We start from the raw sequence: 20,464 nt of genomic DNA on the forward strand, positions 1-20,464 counted from the left end.
AAAACAGGAAATATCGATGGAGTTTCAGAAAGTAAACAGAGGTATAGAACACCATATCTCAGATGTTGAATAAATTCAAGATTGTGAAAACAGTGACAAATCACCCCAAACAAAATACAATTTTAGAATACAAGCAGTTTGAAATTATTAGTTGTTATTAATAAATCACTTAACTTTGAACATGTTGTGATATTTAGAAATAGCAACAAATCAATATAATTTACTATTTTAGTTTTTCAAAGAAATGTTTTTGTTAAAGGAAAACTCATGCCAGGAGCTGGGTTCAAACAAAGCTATAGCTGAAAAGGGCAGGCAGAATGTTTAAGTAATCATGGGTGAATGAGACAAATTGATGCAGATGTTTAGAAAGAAAGTGGACTACAGTAATATTTTGAGCTTACAGCCTATCCAATGTTATTCATTATTAATCTTTCATATCACATTAAAATGAATGTTTTTTTAATGTAAGAGGAAATACACAATTTGTGTCCTCTATAACACTTCAGTGTACTGTTTAATCAGTTTAATGTTTAACAATGTAATACAAAGCTTAAACTTATTAAATTGTATATGCCATTTAGACTGTTAAATTCTGTAATAGACAAAAGATTGTCCCTCAGCATTGACAGGGATTCAAAACCAGTTGTGTTTTCTGGCAACAGCCCAAATTCTGCACATGAGAGCTTTCATAGCTCCACCTGGTGGTTTTACAAGATATTCCACCCTACTTCGATACATCATGCTGTATCCTGCAGTTCTCTGCGGAACGAGCACTACGATTTACTGCAGCATACCTTGCACATTTTTAATGGTTGGATCTGTAGTTCTACTCAGTTTGGTGAATTCTTGATAAACCAAACTGGTGCCCTCCCTCTAACTCACCATTCCTGTAACGATGCTCTGTAGAGGTGAAAAGGATCCGATGCAGATGCAGGAGTCGCAGGGAGGTAAGTAAACGTACCGAGCAAATCCAGGAGCTGAGCCGTAGTCCGAAGGCGAAGGTAAGTCGAGATCCAGTAAAGGCACTGGTGGCGAACAATCCAAAACGTGAGACAGAATCGTAGTCGAAAAGAGAGCTACAGGGTCAAATCCAAAACAGGCAATGATAGCAAACAATCCAAAGGGCGAGACGAGATCCGAAGTCCGAAGGCAAAAGGTGCAGGCAGAATTCCAGGAAGGCAAAAGAGGGGTGAGAACGCTAGGCTGAGCAACAAGAAGAGAACTCAATACCGAGCAACGGGAATCAGGTACGAATGGTATAAATAACCCGGGGTGCCGCACGGTAGAGCAATTGCAGGTGTGTTAACTCGTGCGGCGGCACTTGTTAGAAGTAATCCGCTGCTGGTGCTGATTGGCTCACTTACGTGTTGATCTCCGCTGGCTGGTGGTCGTGACAATTCCTCCCTTATGGTAGTGTATGCAGAGAAACCCATGTATATAAACCCATAGGGTAAAATGCAATGGACTTCCCGAGTTAAAACACAGCCGCGTACTAAGTTAGTATGGTACATTCTGGAGATCATCTCCCGCTCCAAGTTCAATTGCAGCAAAAAACATGTGGAACAAAGTTGGAGCTCAGCTCAACTTGTGCTTAATCCGGTTCCAAGGGCTCGGCATTGTTGTACTAATTAGCCCGAACTGGAGAGGACTGTACATCAGAACACTTCAGATTAGTAGAATAATATGTAGGCCACATTAATATACAATTACTTTTCTGTTTCTCATTTATATTCAAACTAAATTTCCTGACAAATCAGTTAGTTTTTAATTTAAGAATTGCATTTAGTCGACAATTCACCTGATGAGGCTACATAGTTATTAATGAGATACCCAATTATAATTAGTCATGAAACAAATGAGAACAGCAGCTGTGCATTTGAAATTAAACACTACTGTATTATTGCAGAATTAATTTTGTTTAACACTCCAGATGAATAAGAAGACATCATTACAGCTAAATCGTTACAAAAGACACCGACTAATAATCAGTAAAGTTAAGTTTTATTTTTAACAGAACTGGAAATTAAACTTATAAAAATACTTGAGCAAAAAAAAACAACACAACAATTGTTCCTCTGACCTTCTAAGCATTTTTTTTAAGGCAATACATTTCTTTAGCAGGGTGTGCCTTGTGCTTACTTTTCAGAACTTTGATTTTCTCTCTCTCTCCTGTGTCAGTTCAGATTAAGCTCTTTAATCAGTTCCAACATCTTCCTTTCAAAGTGGGGAAGTGCTTGCTGGCATGTTGTTTTGCCAAGTCGTGCCTATCCTTTATGACGGTATCTTCTGACACCTGCGCACAATCCAACAACATTACAAGACCAGCACTATAAAAGGGGTCATAAAAACACAAGAAGCCACATTGAACGAGCTTTCAGAATTGTAAAACAACGCTTTGCTTGTCTGTCATTTGGTTTGCATACCAGTCCATCAAGAGCTAGTACAACCCTGGCTGTTTCAACACAGTCATTGGATCACAGCCACAGGACAGAAAAGGGACTGTAAACCATCATAAATCACTTAAGATGCTGAGTTTTTTCCTTTAACATACTTGGGTGCCACCTATTTCCTCCTCATCCCTGCTTTCCTCTGATAACCACAAATACGGAGACCCATCACTAAAATATTTAACAAATCTATCCAGTTGACTCCTCGATTTTATAGAACACATAAAAGCCTCAGGCTACATTTATATAAATAATAGCTTAAGTTCTGTTCTCTTCACTTCCAATGAATGGAGAAAATTTAAAAGAACAGTAGTCTGTCATTAAGTGAAGGGAGAATGTGTGATCCTAGCTGCAGAATAATTTTAGTTTCAGTGGTCTTTCTGATGTATGAGTTTGGAAAACCGTGCTCAGTACCATCGAGGTGTAAGAGGGTCAAGGATGAGCAGGAAACTTTGTTAATAAGGAGATGGACAGCGCCCAACATGGGGCTTAAACCCACACCCCTGAGCTAAAGATACGCATGCTCTACTGACTGAGCTAGCCGGGCACCGGTGGTCGCAAAGACGGTTTTCCAAACTCATACATCAGAAAGACCACCGAAACTAAAATTATTCTGCAGCTAGGATCACACATTCTCCCTTCCCTTAACGACAGACTACTGTTCTTTTCAAATTTTCTCCATTCATTGGAAGTTTCATTTCATACCTCTCTGCACCAATTCTGACTTCACACCTCTTGATTGGCCTCTCTTTCTGTCCCCTGCTCCCGCCTCTCACTCCTCCTCCCTCCCAACCTTTGTTCTCCCGCTACTTTACCTTTGCCTACTGCCCTGTCTCTCTCACGTTGTGGCCGAAACGTTGTGTTCTCTTTCTTCTTTTTTTTCAGCATGGAATAAACCTTTTACTTGTTCCTTTGCAGCCTACGCATGCTGGCGCAGCTACCCACCTGAACTAAGACAATTAAACTGTCTGGTGATATTGCTGCACGGGGCGCAAGATCACAATAGAACACGTTATTGTAAAAAATGTTAACATTCGTGAATGAGTATTTTTTTTTTAATTATACCAAATGTCCGTTAAATAATGAATGATGTTTTTCAGACCATAAACACTATTATATGAAAAAAAAACATTTACTATATATCCATTTAACTTGTTTTTTTTTTAAAAAAAAACATTACAATACGGTAGATGAAAATTGTTGTTCAGCGCTCTTGTATTAAATATACTCTACCAGCCTTTTAACTCATGTGTCAGAAATAAAGTGTATAAAATTCGCTAAATCAAACAAAACACAAACGCTACGAAAAAGAAAAAAAATGTGTTTATCCTGCAATTTTATCTCGTTGAAACGTTTTTTTTTTCTCTGTGGCACTAACGGGCTAACGGTTAGGATTCCTGGTTTCCTGATTACATAGAAATGTGTCTCTCTTCGCTTACGATGTCCAAATGATCAGTTCAGTGTAGAAAAGAGCACCGTAAAACCCCGTCAGGCGTGCAAAACGTAAAAATGAAAGAGATCGCTTTGTTTCTGCCCGCTTTCTCACTGAAGCCCTTTGGTGTGTTAATAGAAGGTTATAACCGCTACACCGTGCGATGTGGGGAGGGGTGACTTACAAGCAGAGTTGACCTTTGAGAAAGGACTCGTCTCGGGAATATATTTCCACATTTTGAAGAGAATTTCTCCATTTCTGTAGCCTGATTTCCACTATTGCTAGAGAGCTGTAGAATCTGGAATAATTTATCCAGCTCTGGGAACAGTGTGTAGATGACAGGTTTGTGACTTTCTCATGAGCACGGTATATGAATCCATCAGATTAAAGACACTGTGAGCATTTGAATAAAATTTAGGATAGTCTGTCCCAGCTCGCCGCGATGGTATAGTGGTCAGTACTTTGTGCTATGACCGCACTACCCGCGCTTTGAATCCGGGTGACAGCAGCCCAAGACAAGAGAGTTTCCTTCGTCTATGTTATTTCAGTGAAGGGGGGGCATGCGTGTACAGCGAGCGATCATCGAGTTGATGTGTTGCCCCATATAAGCAATGTGAACCAACACTGCTTTACAAAGGAGCACGGTCTGATCTTATAGTTGATAATCTGGAGACCAGACCGACCTCTTCTCTGACGAGAAGAAAAGGTCAGGAGCCGCAGTATTTAATGTAAATAAGAGATTTCATTTTTTTCTGTGGCGCAGCTAGTACCAAACACTTAATCTCGGGGTTGTGAATTCGAGCTCCACGCTGGTAAGAAATCATATAGGTTATGATAAATTTACTTTTTTAAATAAAAAGTAATATTATAAAACTTTCTCGATACCAGTTTGCAGGTGACATGTTCTTTATAAAAATAATCTTTAGTATGGGATCAATAACCGCGCCGGAACAAATATCGGAAAGAATCGCCTGTCACTAAGGTATTTAAGTAAAGTAGAGATATAATCAGAAAACCTACATTTTAGTTGTTAGTTACTTTGTATGTGCTTTAGCGTTTTCTTTTATATACCGAAAAAAAGGTTCAAGGCGTTCTAGTCGCTGTACTCCTCGTAGATAATCTCAACGAAATCACAATACAGTACAGGACACGCAGTGAGAAGCTCACGCAACGAATAGTCTTGAACATGCCAAGCGTAAAGGCACACTGCACATCTGCGAAACATCACATCCTAGTTTAGTTTCAGTGAGATTATAGACTGGAAGCTAGGAAGTCTCAGATCACTTTTTTATTAAATGTTCAAGCAAACCCAAATACCTTTGCAAGAGACATTTCAGAATCCCAGTCAAATCCAGTATGATTGCTGGATCCCTCGAATTCGACAATATCACAGATCTGCAGTCCACGTTGTGCAAGACATACCGCACAGAGCATTTCTAAGACAGGAAATACATTTTCGTTACGAAAAGAGATATACTGTACGTAGAGTGAAATGGTCTGGTACGAGTCCTAAATTTGAATTAAACATTAAAGCTGTGCGGAGTTTATCTTGATTTACCTAGTTTAATCGTTTCAGAAAGTGTAATTGTATTATTTTATGTACCCTTGACGATTCTACTGATGTTATAAGTGCTCTTGTTTATATTGAATCTATTTTGTTGTTCAAATAAAAAGTAAAAAAAAAACATTCCGGATGCGTCTGCTGTAGAAATAAAATGACATCAAAGGCGTTGTACGTAGAGTTCTGAAGCCTGTTCCACAGAAGAACTAGCTGAGATGAAAAGCTCGATATTCTACTGACAGGGCTATTCCCATCAACTCAGTTTCTTTCTGAAACAACGTTTTCCAAGAAAAACTTACACTTTGCAAAATTTGAAATAAAATACTTGCTTAAAAGTGCAGATTATTTTTTTCCCAAAAACTGTAAAAGGAGAAAACCGACCCGTTGGAGTCTCTGTCGTACCATTGCTCAGTGCGGTCAGGTCGGGACTAAAACGATAGTAAGGTGCTGGTTCAAGCACATCTAGGCACGACTTTCTCACTGTTCCATCGTGAACATCATCTAGAGAAAAAGTGGCATGTAATGTTTAATACATTATTGGCCTTATTAATAATTTGAGGGAATATAAATGCTTTGGAAGTATCGAATTACAGCACGTAACAACTGAGTACCTGAGTCGATATCACCGGGCAATTTCCAATAACGACCAACATCAGACACTTCAAGAAAAATAAGATTCCATATCTTGGAATGTAGGCCGGGAGAATTCATTTATACTCCTGTTGCATCTTGAGCTAAACTTTTTAAAAAAAAATACGACGCAGATTTGCTCAAGATAATTGTAATCGCCTTAAAGAGAGTTTTCATGAAAACGTACATCGGCTAGCTCTCCACTGTTAATTGACAGAACTTTTGAAGAAACTGTTCTTATATAAGCAACATTCAAATTACACATCTTAATGACCATGAAGGGAAATCTATGGAAGCCCGTTTCCGCCAGGGAGTAAAAAAAAAACGCGCTATGGTATCTCATTGTATGTCCTTTTTACTTAAAAAAGGTCTTCTTTAGCTCAGCTGGCAAGACCTGGGTTCGAGCTAATGCAGTGAGGCACGAACTAGGGTGGGAGCTGCGAGGACACAAGCCCTAGAACCCGAATCCATTACAATAACAAAAGGACAGACATTGCAATATGGGCTATTTCGAAGTCGCAAATGTGAGATATAAAGTCGGAATTCTGAGTTACTAAATCGCAATTCTGAGTTGCTAAGTCGGAATTCTGAGATACCATAGAGGTTTTTTTTGCTTACTGGCGGAAACGGGCTTCCATAGAAATCCGGGTTGTGAATAACAACTGTCACTACACACGATTGAGATCTTGAGGCTGGCACCTAAGACCACTCAGCCATCCTGACAAGCAGTGGAGGATGCCCGTTGCTTTGTTAAAGGATTATTAACTACTTTTCTTTTCTTATTACAGAGATTTCAACATTGCAAGACAATTGACGATTTAGATAAAGGTATATCGTGGTAAGCAAACCAGGCACGGAGAGGGTTTGAACCCGCGCTCTTCGGTTTATGAGACCGATGCCTTACCACTTGACCACCGCGCACACAGTTTAGTTTTCTTCCCATCAAGGCTAATAAATTTTGAAGAAAAAAATCTGTGCACAAATTGCAATGGCAGGAGAAGTAAAACAAATATGATTATGATGTACAGTAATTGTTCACTTAGTGAAATACTCACTTTTTTGGACCACTGAATATAGTTCTTCTGTGGAGCTGGCTTCAGACTCTGCTTATAGCGCCCGTCAAATAAAATAGATATTTAATTTTTACAGGAAGACGCATTCCGAAATGTATCTCTGCAGTTTTAGAAAACGCACAAACCGTATTCTAATTGCAGACTGCAGATCTGTGCAGCAATCGTACTACATTTCACTGTGATTCTGAAATACGTCTAGCAAACATATTCAGGTTTCCTTGAACTTTTAATAAAAAATGACTTCGCTTTCAATCTCTGATGTCACTGTAAACATCGGGCGTGATGTTCCGCAGATGTGCAGTGTGTGCCTTCTTGTCTTATTCAAGTTTATTGGATTTTTGAAACGAAAATACAAACTGGACAGTTTCAGACACATGAAGACTCATAAATAGTGTAAATCCGCCGAGCTGATTCACGTGTCTGACCATCTCTCTCCTCCCTCTTTTGCAGTGAGCACTATTTTTTCATTTTCTTCCCTTGTAGTTTCCTCGCTCTTTTACTGTCCCTTTCTCCCACGGAGAGACGGAAAACGTGCCGAAATCGTTTTCACCCTGTGTTTGTTCAACGTCAGTGTGTGAAGGGAAGGCACTTTCCACGGCTCCAGTGGCGCAATCGGTCAGCGCGCGGTACTTATACAGCAGTGCACAGCGGAGTCATGCCGAGGTTGTGAGTTCGAGCCTCACCTGGAGCAGCGTGTCCTGTCTTTAGCTACTGAAAGCAACTGTCCACTTTAGATACTGCTACTTATAGGTCGTCCTTAACACTTTATCTAACGGGATTGTAGCCTGTTAGGTATTTGCTGGAAATCCGGTCTAAATTAACATCAAAGGAACAGGTAAAGGTTTATTCCACGTCACACCCGAAGAAGGTTCCATGTTGTGTTTCCTTCTCCTTTCAGCATGGAATAAACCTATACTTTTTCCTTTGCAGCTGACGCAGGTCACTACTTAAATTCCCATCAGCTGTGGACCCCCAGCTGATCTCTACACAGATAGATGAGAGATATCTTCTTAGATGAGAGGTCTACTGGGACTAAGGGAGCATGATGGGGTACCAAAGACTTGAAAAAGCTCTCGCATTAGATTCTGTTTTTGTTGTTTCCCAGATTTGTTTTTAATGTTCTTTTTGTTTTGAAGTTGTTCCTTTTTTTATTTTATTTTCTGTAGTCGTTAGACTACTACAGTGATTTACCTAGGTTCCCGGAAGGCTTCTTGCATCGTGGTTGTTGTGTTTTTGGGTTACAAGTATTTTTTTTCTATTGATAGGACCCCACGCATTACTGTGGGACTAGTTAACTTAAGTTCTTACATTGTACCTGAAATTACCACATAAACTACTACTCTGTTTTTCTTTTTTTAAATAAAGGCACAAATGATGTTTTTTTTTCTTGCAGCTGATTGGCAATGACCCTACAACGGGTCATTGCAACGAACGTGGCTGCTGAAATTTGTCAGCAGCTCCATACTAAACCTGTTCTCAATTGCAACAAACCTAAAATAACATATGCTGCCCATTAGATGTTACCGATGTAGGAGACTAACTTAAACCACCTCTTCACAGGGTTTATGTAGCTCAGTAGAGGAACAGTCAATCGCATTTGAACTGTTCTGAATGTAGTGGAAATAATATGGTCACAAAGTAACGAACATACGCACCACTCGCTTGAAATATTTACTGTAGCTAAAATTGTTTTCTAGACACCACAACTATTCACAATGAATTTGATGAATACATGTCTTTATTAATAAAAGTGTAATTTATTAATAATTAAGATTAATGTATATCTTTATTAGTAGCTGTATTACCGGTAATGCATGCACAGTCCTTAATATGGGATAGTGAACTTTCAGGTATCTTGGGGAGGTAAGAAAACTGAAATGAAGGAAATACATATTTAAAGGGGGTGTAAGTCTTAAATGTGTTCTGTTACATCTGGGTGTTAACTGAATAGATTGTGATTTGACACATGTCTTTGGGAAATTTGCAGGTACAGAAAATAACTTGAACTGAACAGGCAAATGTAAGGTTATGTTAAAGAAAAAAAAAACGTTGTCACCTTTTTCAACATGATTATTTAAGACAGTTTATCGGAACCGTATCTCTCCTCCATTCTGTGGCTGTGGTCCAACAGTAACGGTGGTGAAACAAGCAGAATGTGCGGAAAGAATTGGAGACGTAACGGGAGACTCATCCACTCGATAGAAGGGTTGTGTACGCTGAGAAGTGTAGTTTAAAAACTTAACGAGCCAGGGAGGAATCAAACCTACAATCTTCTGATCCAAAGTCAAACGTATTATCCATTGCACCACTGGCTCTGATACCCTAAAGCCACCACTGTGAGCTTTGCGCTGCTATTAGTAATACTGTAGTACTCCAGTGTTCACAACAGCCCCCCACCACCAGAGACTCAAACCCAGGCCTCCTGTATCACTCAACAGGGACCTAGCCTGTTGAGCTAAAGAGCAATCTCCCTTCAGTCCTGCGGCTGTGGCCCTGCTATTACAGGGAAGGGTAGTGACATCACCGCTCTGGTAAGCCGGCTCTTACACACTCAATGGTGGCCGTATGCGTTACACTCTCCCCCGCTTAACTCACCAACCTTCACAAAGGGCTATTCCATCCCACTGCTAACACCAATGTAACGCTCCAGGGTTCACATGGGCATCCTCGCCACTGCCACATCAGGTCAGTCCCCCACCGTCGGGGACTCAAACCCAGGCCTCTGGCATCACTCAACAGGGACCCAGCTATGGTGGCGGTTGAGCTATGGTGGCGGTCGCAGGTTTGAGTCCCTGACGGTGGGGGGCTGACTTAAGTGGCAATGGCAAGGGTGCCCGCCTGAACCCCCAACCATTACAATACTATACATCGCTCCGGTCCAAATTTTCTCAATTAGATTCCCGTGTTTTCTAATTGTATTTAGCTACTAGGTCTTTCATTTGGTCTGTTTTAAAAATAGCATCTCAAACGATGTTATGTGTCATGCTGAAATTCACACACGGTGGATGTCACATGAAAGACAATCACAGATAAGATGTTGCGTTTAAAAAGAAATCCAGAGTGGCAGTAGAAAACAAAGCCTTATACACGAGATGCAAGTGCTCTACCACTGAACTAAACTGACAGGCACTTTTGCCTGTGGCTCTTTAATTGAGTTAGGGAGAGTGAAGGGTCTACACAGTGTACAATTTAAAGGTCGAAGCAAGACAATCTGATGCGAGGAGAATTCACAAAACGAGCCTCTGCTTTATCGTTTACTGAGCTTTCAATGAACATCTAAGTGAAAGACAAATTCACTATTTTCACTTTTTGTTTAAAGAACACTTTTATCACGTTCTGCACTCCCGATGGTGTTTAACGGTGCTCTTTTCTACACTCCTGATTTGAGGATCCCCAGCTAAAATATTTTTTAAATACAACAAAATTCCGATATATTGAATAGCATTTATGTTACATTTATATTCACTCGTGCCAAAAGCTTGTGTTCTCTGCATATATCAGGATGTGGAAAGAGGCCCAATCACATCTGGAGTAGATAGTATTTAGGTCAAAGCTAATTCGAAGTGCATCTCTGGGTGTGTTTGAATTACCTACGTGTTTGACTGAAGGACAAGCTCACGGTGCCATAAAAATTGACACTCGTCATCTTTTCTTCTACATTCACAGGTTTTACGCTAAAGACAAAAACAATTGTTGTCGTTTTCATGCCAGCTGGCACTAATTATTCTGCACCAACAGGGAAGATTAGTATTTTATCTATCGCAATATGTGTGGAATTTGTTTTTAAAAAAGTTGTTCCAGGAATGAACACTTCCATTAAAGTTAAGGCAGACACCTGTTGCTGTCCACAACGACCAACTCTGCATGGCAAGAGAGGAAGAAAAGCACTGTGGTGATTTGAACCCAGAAGCTTATTTACTAGACATGCACGTTAACCAGCTAAGCCACAGCACCAACAGAGCACTCTCCTTTTACAGCCTCTTAGACACACCGCTCTGAGATACCTGCGTTCTGTGTGCGCTGAGCCTGCTCGCTGAGCAAGTGATGAGAAATGGCTTTTATCTGGTAATTTCAAGTCCAAGGAGCTCAATATGCTTTTTATGTTTGACATCTTCAAGGAAAATGGTGAAATCGCAGGTGGAAGAGGAAAATGATCCTTGAGTAGAGGAAAGACGACCATCTTGAGCACTAACTCATGTCAGGATGCTAACTTCTGGGATGAGGTGGTGGAGTGGTAAGGCGATGGACTACTAATCCATTGTGCTCTGCGCATGTGGGTGTGAATCCCATCCTTGTGAAGTTCAGCAGTTGACAAATGTGCCTTTTTAAACTGGGTGTGCTTTCGTTTCGTCTTTCGCTCCTGTACTACAGCAGTAATATTTCTAGATGTGCATGAACATGGTATAGTAGGCTGACGGCAGGAACACGGGGCCCACAAGCAGTGACAGTATCAGAGGTGTCTGCAGTGTGTTGGTTTGTGAGCACTAATAAAATAACTTGCCGTGGAAGCACGTGTGCCTGCATTAATACAGCTCCATTGAGCAGAAAAAGCAACACAAACACCAACTTGTCAACAGGAAGTTTCCGTAGCTGAAAACACAGCCATTGTGCTCCAGGTGAAGCTTGTGTCGCAGGATGTGAGCCATTGAAGCAGTCACAGGCTGGGATTGATTGGGTTATGTTGATTTGTGTTACAGGGTGTGGGTCATTGAGGCAGTAACAGGCTGTGATTGATTAGGTTATGTTGATTTCCAGGATGGTGTCAATGTTGCCTCTCACTCAAGGGGGTGACTGCAGTTGTCCCAATTAATACAGGAACAGTCAGTAACAACAGTCACACCCAAGTCGTTCAGGGAGCAATTAGGTATCGAGACTTGGAGGTGTGAGGAGTTGCTGAGCCAGTTTTAGCCAGACCAAGGGGTGAACTGATAAGGTTCCATGACACCTAGCTCAGCACTCCCACACCCCTCAAACAACACAAGCTTCCTCCTGGAAAAATACTGGGCAAACCCGATTCTGACAGGGACAGTGGAAACCCCCCTGAAAGGGATTGGCTAAGGAGAGGGATAAAAAGACCTGAGACAGAACAGAGGGGGCTCCCGATTCCCACTGGACCCTGGAGACGACACAGGTAGCAGAAGGGAAGCTGCAGAGTGTGAGACCAGGGAGGAACTGTGCAGAGACTTCTAATACCTGGAGGCTAGGAACTACTGGTTCAGTAACTGACGACAACGGGAGACATTGGCATTGGAACAGAGGTACTGTACAGAGACTTTTAACACCTGAAGGTGAGGAACAAGGAAACTGGCACAATTAGCCGATTCAAACTGAGAGGAATGTAATATAGTCGCAGAGGATTTCTATTGTTACCTGAACAGAGACTGGGGAAATAGGACTGGGTGATACCCCTCTCCTCAAAGTGGGGCATCAGAGACTACAGGTACTAAGTAGAGACGATCGAGTAACCTCTCTTATGTATTTTACAGGAAAGACTGCTGCCCCTCTGTATTCATTTTGACCCTGGGAAGGACCTCTTGCTGCTGTGAATTCTGTTTTCGTTGTGTTTTTGGGTGACAGTGAATGTGAATGTAGTTGGAAAATAAAAAGGGCACTTATACAATACAAATGCTTGTTGCTGGTCTGTGTGTGCATTGGTGATTCTGGGAGACAAACAGAACCTGTGGTAATGTAGAGGGGCCCTAGCACCCCGTTTGTACTGCTAGGTGGTGTAGATGTACACGAAGCAGGAACATCCCTCGCCCTTGGGTTCACCTTACTGTGACACCTTCTTCATCTATGTTTTTTGAGTGCACTGCAAACGATATTAGTATTGAAGTGCCGTCCCACATAACTGATCCAAACAAGCTGCTTTACATAGGAGCACTGCCGGAGCTTATCGTTGGCAAACTGAAGACCAGGCCGACCTCTTCTGTGACTCTTGAACACTAAATCTCAAGGTTGTGAATTCAAGCTCCACGCTTGCGGGAAATTCCATAGGTAATGATCACATTTTCTTGCATGCTAATCAAAAGAAATATAAAGAAACTTTTCCCGATACCAGTTTTTTACAAAAGTAAAGGCACACGGCACATGTGTGCCACATCACGTCCGAGTTTAGTGACAACTACCTCGGAGATTGTAAGCTGGGTAGTTTCAGATTAGATCACTTTTTTTTATCAAAGGTTCAAGCAAACCCGAATACTTTTGCAAGAGACATTTCAGAATCCCAGTCAAATCCAGTACGATTGCTGGATCCTTCGAATTCGACTGAACTATAGCACAGATCTGCAGTCCACCATTAGAATACTGTGGGTGTGTTGTATAAGCCATACCGCCCAAAATAGTTCTAAAACGGGAGATGCATCCTCGTTTAGGAATGTGGTATAAAGTGAAATGGTCTGGGAAGAGTCCTACGTTTGAACAGTTCAAAATAGACGTAAAGGGGTATTTACGGACTCTTTTGAAATGTAAGAACAAGCTGTGCGGACCTTATCTTTATTAACGTCGTGTAAACGTTTTTCATAGAGTGTAATTGTATTATAGCATGTGCCCCTGACGATTTTCTTGATACGTTATATGTGCTCTTGTTTGTATTGTATGTAGTTTTGTTGTTCAAATAAAACGTAAAAGACACAACTTTCCGGATGCGGCTGCTGTAAAAATAAAATGACATCAAGGGCACGCAGAGGTCTGAAGCCTGTTTCATATAAGAACTATATCCAGAGGTGTTAAAGAAGTCAAGATCTCACTACGAGAATGGCAGTATCTCAAAAAAAGCAGGTGCAGTTCGTTACATAGTCGTAATGCCACTAAGTTGGACCAGAAGAGCGAAAGCCACCTGGCTTTCTCTGAGCAAGTAATGTGACAAAGAGACACAGTACAGTGGTAACCGACCCTCTTCCAACTGACTTCAAAAGGGAGGGAGCTGCTTTTTGGCAGTCTCTCGAGAAACTAAGCAAAGTGTTTAAAGATACTTTGTCAGCTTGACATCAAGGCAGAAAACAAAAACTTTCTTCTGTTCACTCAAACCAAATGCGGTTTGCCACCTTTTGCGTTATGCAGGGAATGACGTCTGCCGAGATCACTTTTGAGTCAATGCAAATCGTAGTGTGCCCTCCATTTTAATGTTGGTTGTGCTGGCTTGCTGCTTCTGTCTGTGAAACTTTATGCAATCAAGGCATTTAATGTTTTTTTTTAATAATTGAAAAAAAATGTACTATTTTTTTTCTTAAATATTGATGGTTTAAAAACTTATTTAATGTGAAACGGTCATTGTGATTGTAAAACGGTCAAAATGTTAGTGAAGAAATCAGTAATGTGAGGAAAGGTGAATTGTGGGAGCCTCTTGACTCCCCATGTCGTGCTGTGTTTCTCTCTCATTCTACTTGGAGTGGTGCCATCACTTCTGGATAAAGTCTGTCTTGGGTCATTCCGGACAAGTCAGGTATGACTGTGCTTCACCACAAGAAGAGACACCTCACTTGCGAGGATCCCAACAGTATATTTCTCCTTTCAGAGCCCATGGGAGTGAATTTCATACACAATTAAAAAAGCATAATTTTATTTAGAGGCTTCAGACACTTTTTTAATTAAAAAAGTGACCTGAAACGCCTTAGCTTTCAGGTTTGCTAAAACCTGTAATAATAAAGTGGTCTCAAGCTTTCATTGTCTGATGTAGCTGTCTCTAAAGTTGGACATGATGTTTTGGAGATGCTGAGAAGAACTCAACTACATGGTGAAAAGTCTGGGTTCAGCACCAGCAGATGGTGAAGAACTCTTAGCTGACCCCAACCTAATTTGAACTCACAACTTTCTGAGCTAGAATCAGCTACACTACCACTGTGCCAGACCCTATAGTCTTCTTTAGCTCCCCAAAGGAGAAAAATCAGTGTCCCAAAAAAAGTGCTTCCCAAAATGTCTTTAACAGAAAGGAAAATTTAGACAGGCTTCCATTTCTGCATTAAGAACTGTTTGTGCTGTCCTGTAATTGAGGAAATATACCACCTAAATCAGCAAAGAGTTCTATGTTTGAATAGTTCTAAATAGACGTAAATGGATATTTACAGAGTCTTTCGAAATGTAGGAACATGAAAGCTGTGTGGACCTTGTTTTTATTTACTTTGTTTAATCTTTTTTTCCATAAAGTCTAATTGAATTATTTATGTGCCCCTCACGAGTCTATTAATACGTTATATGTGCTCTTGTTTATATTGAATCTATTTTGTTGTTCAAATAAAAAGTAAAACAAACAAAAATTCCGGATGGGTGCTGCTATAGAAATAAAACGACATCAAGGGTGCTGTACGCAGAGGTCTGTAGCCTGCTCCACAGAAGAACTTTATCCAGAGGTGTTTTAAGAATTCGAGATCTCACCATGAGAGGGGAAGCATCTCAGAAAAAGCAGGTGCAATCGGTTCCATAGTCATAACGCCACTGTCGGACAAGAGCAAAAGCCACCCGGCTTCCTCCGGGCAAGTAATGAGACAAAGAGACAGGACACAGTGGTTAGTGTGGCTGAGTGGTCTAAGGTGTTGGATTAAGGCTCCAGTCTCGTTGGAGGAGTGTGTTTGAATCCCACTGCTGCTAAGAGTTTTTGTGTTACAACCACCAAGTGGAGCAATGTGTTAAAAGCTACTTTATCAGCTTAACATCAAAGCAGGGAGAAAAAAGTGTTTCTTCTTCTCAACACAAATTCTTGTTTCCACTTTCAGCAGGGAAGTTTGTCTACCAAGATCACTTTTGAGTCAGTGCAAATCACAGTGCGCCCTCAATTTTAATGTCGGTTGTGCTCCTTTTATCTGTGAAACGTTAATGTTCTGCATTTTCAAGTCGAGTCATCCTCAGGGGTAGAGCTGATTAAGTCTTTCCGCATAGCGCTCCATCAGAAATAACTTGTCTAAGTTCAAAAGAGATTGTGGGTTTCACTTCAAGCAATCACAAAGCATACCTGGTTGGTTACAAAGCTGAACGTTTTTCCATGTTCTGCTAGAGTATCCACTGGCTTGCCTTTATCAGCTGTCTTGGAAAGATAAGCTGTGCTTCGTCTCAGGAAAAATCATCATTAATTTTATTCTGTCCGTATGGCCGTTATTTAAAGTATATAAAAATCACGAGTTCATAGATTTATCCAAATATCAACTGCACCTTGTAAACCTGTCATAAGAATTCCTTCAATCCAATAGTTTCACTCCAGGGAAAAGGCAGGGAAACATAGGGAATTCTTATTTAAAGACAACATCCGTATTGGATTGCATGTAAGCAGGCACCACTCAGAATTCCTAATATGATTTTGAATTCAGTTTTGCAGTGCTTTAGTGCTTTACTACTTTCAGAGAGTCCTTTATTGACCTTGCTGAAGCAGAGAAGCGACATCATCACAATTGTGACCAGTTTTTCTGCTGTTTCTGGTTAATAATGATTATTATTTTGTATTTTGATTAGTATTTTTCATAGCGTTCTTCCTCAGCTTTTAAGTTATTTGGTGAGCAAGAACCACTGAGAACGAGTCTGAATCAATCAAGAACACATATGGTACTGCTGTCCTGTGTACAACTGCTTCGTCCTAATTGAGCTTTTCAGTGTTGAAGAAGACGTTTCCAATTTCGATTGCTGGTTTCAGAGGATGTGCTACAAGATCACAGATTCATTTGAAAAGATTTGGAGATGCATTGGCTGGGATTCAAACCTGGCTCAATTGCATGAAGGCACCTATACTCAGCAACGAGAGGAAAGGAGAAGGGGCCCGAGGTTCTGTGGCTGAATGGTCTAATATGCTGGATTTTAGGCTCCACTCTCTCAGGGGCGTGGGTTTAAATCCCACTACTGCCCAATGTTTCAAGACCTTACTTCCTGTGATTTGTAATATGGTCAGTAAAAGCACTTTATGTAAGTATCTCTTATGTCAGCGCTACAAGTCACTTACTGCTCCACAGATCCGGGGTTCAATCCCTGGCATCTTCAGTTGTTTTATATTACTGTACTCACATCGCAATCTTCTGTTGAGTGAGAACTCTTTGCTTGTGTTCATAGATAGCCAGGTTTACCTTTTGAATCTCACCCAGGATTTCCTGAGAGATCATTCAGCGAGCGAGTCCTCCATCTGGACACGGCATTGAGCTGAAAGCTGCACGAATTCCTCACTGCGTGTCCTGTACTGTTACAGGTGGTCCAGCGTAAATGTGCAGCACAGTGACATGAACACCTTGAACTTTTTCTATATGTGAAGGAAAATGCAAAAGAGCATGTAAAGTATCGATCACATAAAATATCCATGGTACAACCCGAGAAAAAACTGAAGCACAAAACAACGACTTTTGATGATTACAAGAGATTCAAGAAACACAACCGTCTGCAGATGGGTTCGGATCCGGAACGCTTAAGTCAAAAGAACAAAAGTGAAGTAAACTCTCTTCATTGTCTTATAGTTTATGAAATAAAACAATTTCTTACTTTCTTAATAATGTCTTACTATTGATAGATGAGTTATAGAATTTTAACAGAATCACAATTGCAAACATTTTGGGTTAAACTGTTATTCACATACTCTATCAAAGAGAAACGTTAGTGTCTTCCGGTGTGTGAGCCCATCTCTCAAAAAATAAAGAAAATAAGTTATATAAATTGAATTCTTCTACTTTTTATAGTAGCTTGCATAGTCTTATTCATATTTCAGTTAAACCGTTTCTTCTGTAGTAATTTCATTTGATATTAAAATTAGTCCTGATTTACAATTTTTGGACATGGTTCATCTTAAAGGATTTTGTAATAAGTTTCAGTTTAGGAAAATCGTGCCTAGAAGCTACCAAAACTGGTAATGTTCACATTATGTGTAATGCAAAAGCAGCAGTTGGGGTGGGAAACAAAAGGCATTTCTTGGTATGAATCCTAAAACTTCATAGATGGCGTTCTAGGACTTCTCGCTTCAGATAAAGCTGTCAATACATCATAGATTTCTACTCAATCAATATCAGCAGTGTTATCACTACCGAACGCTAAATATAGATCCTGGCAATAATTCATGAGTTGTTTGTTAGAAAATTGTTCATGGTTTTTTTTAAACATATTTTCAATACCAGACAAAAAGTCGAAAGTTTCAATTTCATGCAACTGATGAAATCTCTCTTCGATGCAAGTTATAAGTACAGTACATCCAAAATACTGCGGAATCAATCAAATTTACATGTTTCTTGTGGATCCAGAAGATCATTTTGAGACTCAAAACATGCCTGTCTTTTCTTTTTTCGAGGACGAAGGAGTAGCAGCAGGAGTAGCAGTAATGGCAAGAACGTGTTTAGAGTTCAGCACTTCTCATTTCTAATGCAGAGCCATCGACTCGGAAAGCACCGCCCGCGATAAAAGAAATTGCAGAATTGGTCTGTTCATGCTGCCTACACGCTTTGAATTGCTGGCATTTTCTGCAAGCGTTCCTGTTTGAGGGTTCATGAAATTCCTCACATTTGAGCCAACACTAAAATATTTCATTCGGGGTCGCCTAATTCATAGTGCAAACCAAATCTACAGGGGAATGCTGTGGCACATGAAGCCGTTTGTTATTCTGTTGTGAGGTGTGAGGGGCGGAATGCAAATCGAGTTGGTGAATAGAAAATGAAACAGGAGTCACTTCTTGAGCTACGAATTCCAAAAAGTATGAAAACCTGTGCATTTTAACAGTGCAGAATACTCACAAATTGCACTGAGTTGCTTGCTTTCTTCTGCTGCTTTTATATTTCAGTCATTCACTGTCAGCTACTGTAGCACTGGAACAATTCAAGAGAGGTAAAAATGGAAGCTGTCAGGAGTGGGATTTGAACCCACGCCTCCATTTGGAGACCAGAACACCCAAGCCAGCTGGAAAGACACGTCCTTGAGTCTGGCGCCTTAGACCACTCGGCCACCCTCACAAGAAAGAACAAGTGGTGTGCTGAATGCACCAGTAGTTGACTAAACTGAGTTTCTTCCCTGAAATGATTTGCTTGCGAAGAGCCAAGTTGCCTTGAATGGATCTCGGAAATCAAATATACGGATGGATTGTTATTCGGTTGTGAGTTTTGAGGGGCGTATTATAAATTGAGTTGGTGAAAAGGCGCTTTTTGTTAGTCTGTCGGGAGGCTGCACAAGGTGTTTAGAGGGAGAACTTCTAAAAGGCTGGCTCTCTATGTTTAACATCAAGAAAGATTTTTTTTTCTCAATGGAAATGCTCTTTGACGCTTTCAGCTTTACGTAGGGAACAAATTCTGCCGAGACCTCTTTTGAGCCAGTGCAAATGGTAATGTGCCACCAAGTACATTTAATATTAGCTGTGGTAGCGAGCTGCTTTTGTTTGTGAAGCTTTTACTTCTTTAAGCTGAATCATCGGCAGGAGTAGCTTATTAAATCTTTGCTCATAGCGCTCCATCAGAAATACCTTGTCCATGTTCAAAAGAGATCAGGGGATTTACTTCATGCTTTCACATGGCATACCTTACACGAAAGATTTAAATGGGGAATTGACTGTGCTTCTTGATGTTGTTCCTGTGGTTGCCTTGGTTACAATGGTGAATGTTCTTCCACGTTCTGCTAGAGTATCCACTGGGTGGGCTTTATCAATTGGCTCAGATAGGTCATCAGTGCTCCGTCTCCAGAAAAATAATCAGCACTGTCTTTTTTCTATACGCATGACCGTCTTTTAAAACTTATAAAATCACAAGTTCATTGATTTCTCCAAATAACAACAATACATTTTAACCCTTCAATCCAATAGTTTTACTCCAAGTAAAAAGCAGCACAATATATAGAGAGATGATATTCAAAGATTTCAACGTTCTTATTGGATTGCCTGTATGCAGATATCGCTCAGAATTGCTAATATGATTTTAATTCAGTTTTTCTCTACTACTTTCAGAGTCTTTTATTGACCTTGCTGAAGCAGAGAAGTGACATAATCTCAAATGCAACCAGTTCTGCAGCTGTTTCTGGTTAATAATGATTAATGCGACAAAAAAAAACCAGCTCCTTGCATTAAGAGCAAGAGCAACCAACTCGCTTGTTGAGTTGGGTATTTTCCAAGCTACTCTTCCTTAGCTGTGTAGAGGTTTGATGGGTTTACTGAGACAATTATTAATTGTAGCAGTAATCACGAGGTGGTTCGTTGTGGCATTTAGAAAATCAATCGTCAGAACAACTAACAACGCACACACATGGGTTCAATACATGAGATACAGTTATTAATATAAATTGTGCACCAAACATATACCAGTCTGTCTGGATACAAGCGCAGACCTTACTGTGAGGGTTATCAATATACAAGGTATATAATCTCGAAGAGATGCAAACACAAAGAGAT

At 40.4% G+C, this 20,464-nt stretch overlaps 2 non-coding genes across 2 annotated transcripts; one reads left to right on the forward strand and one right to left on the reverse strand.

Annotated features, from left to right (window-relative positions):
• The first annotated feature begins 7,740 nt into the window (after positions 1–7,740).
• trnai-uau (transfer RNA isoleucine (anticodon UAU)) lies at positions 7,741–7,834 on the forward strand. The gene is made up of 2 exons: positions 7,741–7,778; positions 7,799–7,834. It is a non-coding gene; the product is annotated as a tRNA-Ile (tRNA).
• An 11,098-nt stretch (positions 7,835–18,932) lies between these two features.
• Positions 18,933–19,043, reverse strand: trnal-caa (transfer RNA leucine (anticodon CAA)). The gene is made up of 2 exons: positions 19,006–19,043; positions 18,933–18,978 (listed from the first exon to the last, which is right to left on the reverse strand). It is a non-coding gene; the product is annotated as a tRNA-Leu (tRNA).
• Between the last annotated feature and the right edge of the window lie 1,421 nt (positions 19,044–20,464).

Source organism: Lepisosteus platostomus, chromosome 5 (genome assembly GCF_059453375.1).
Source record: "Lepisosteus platostomus isolate fLepPlt1 chromosome 5, fLepPlt1.hap1, whole genome shotgun sequence".
In the NCBI taxonomy this organism is placed as follows: Eukaryota; Metazoa; Chordata; class Actinopteri; order Semionotiformes; family Lepisosteidae; genus Lepisosteus; species Lepisosteus platostomus.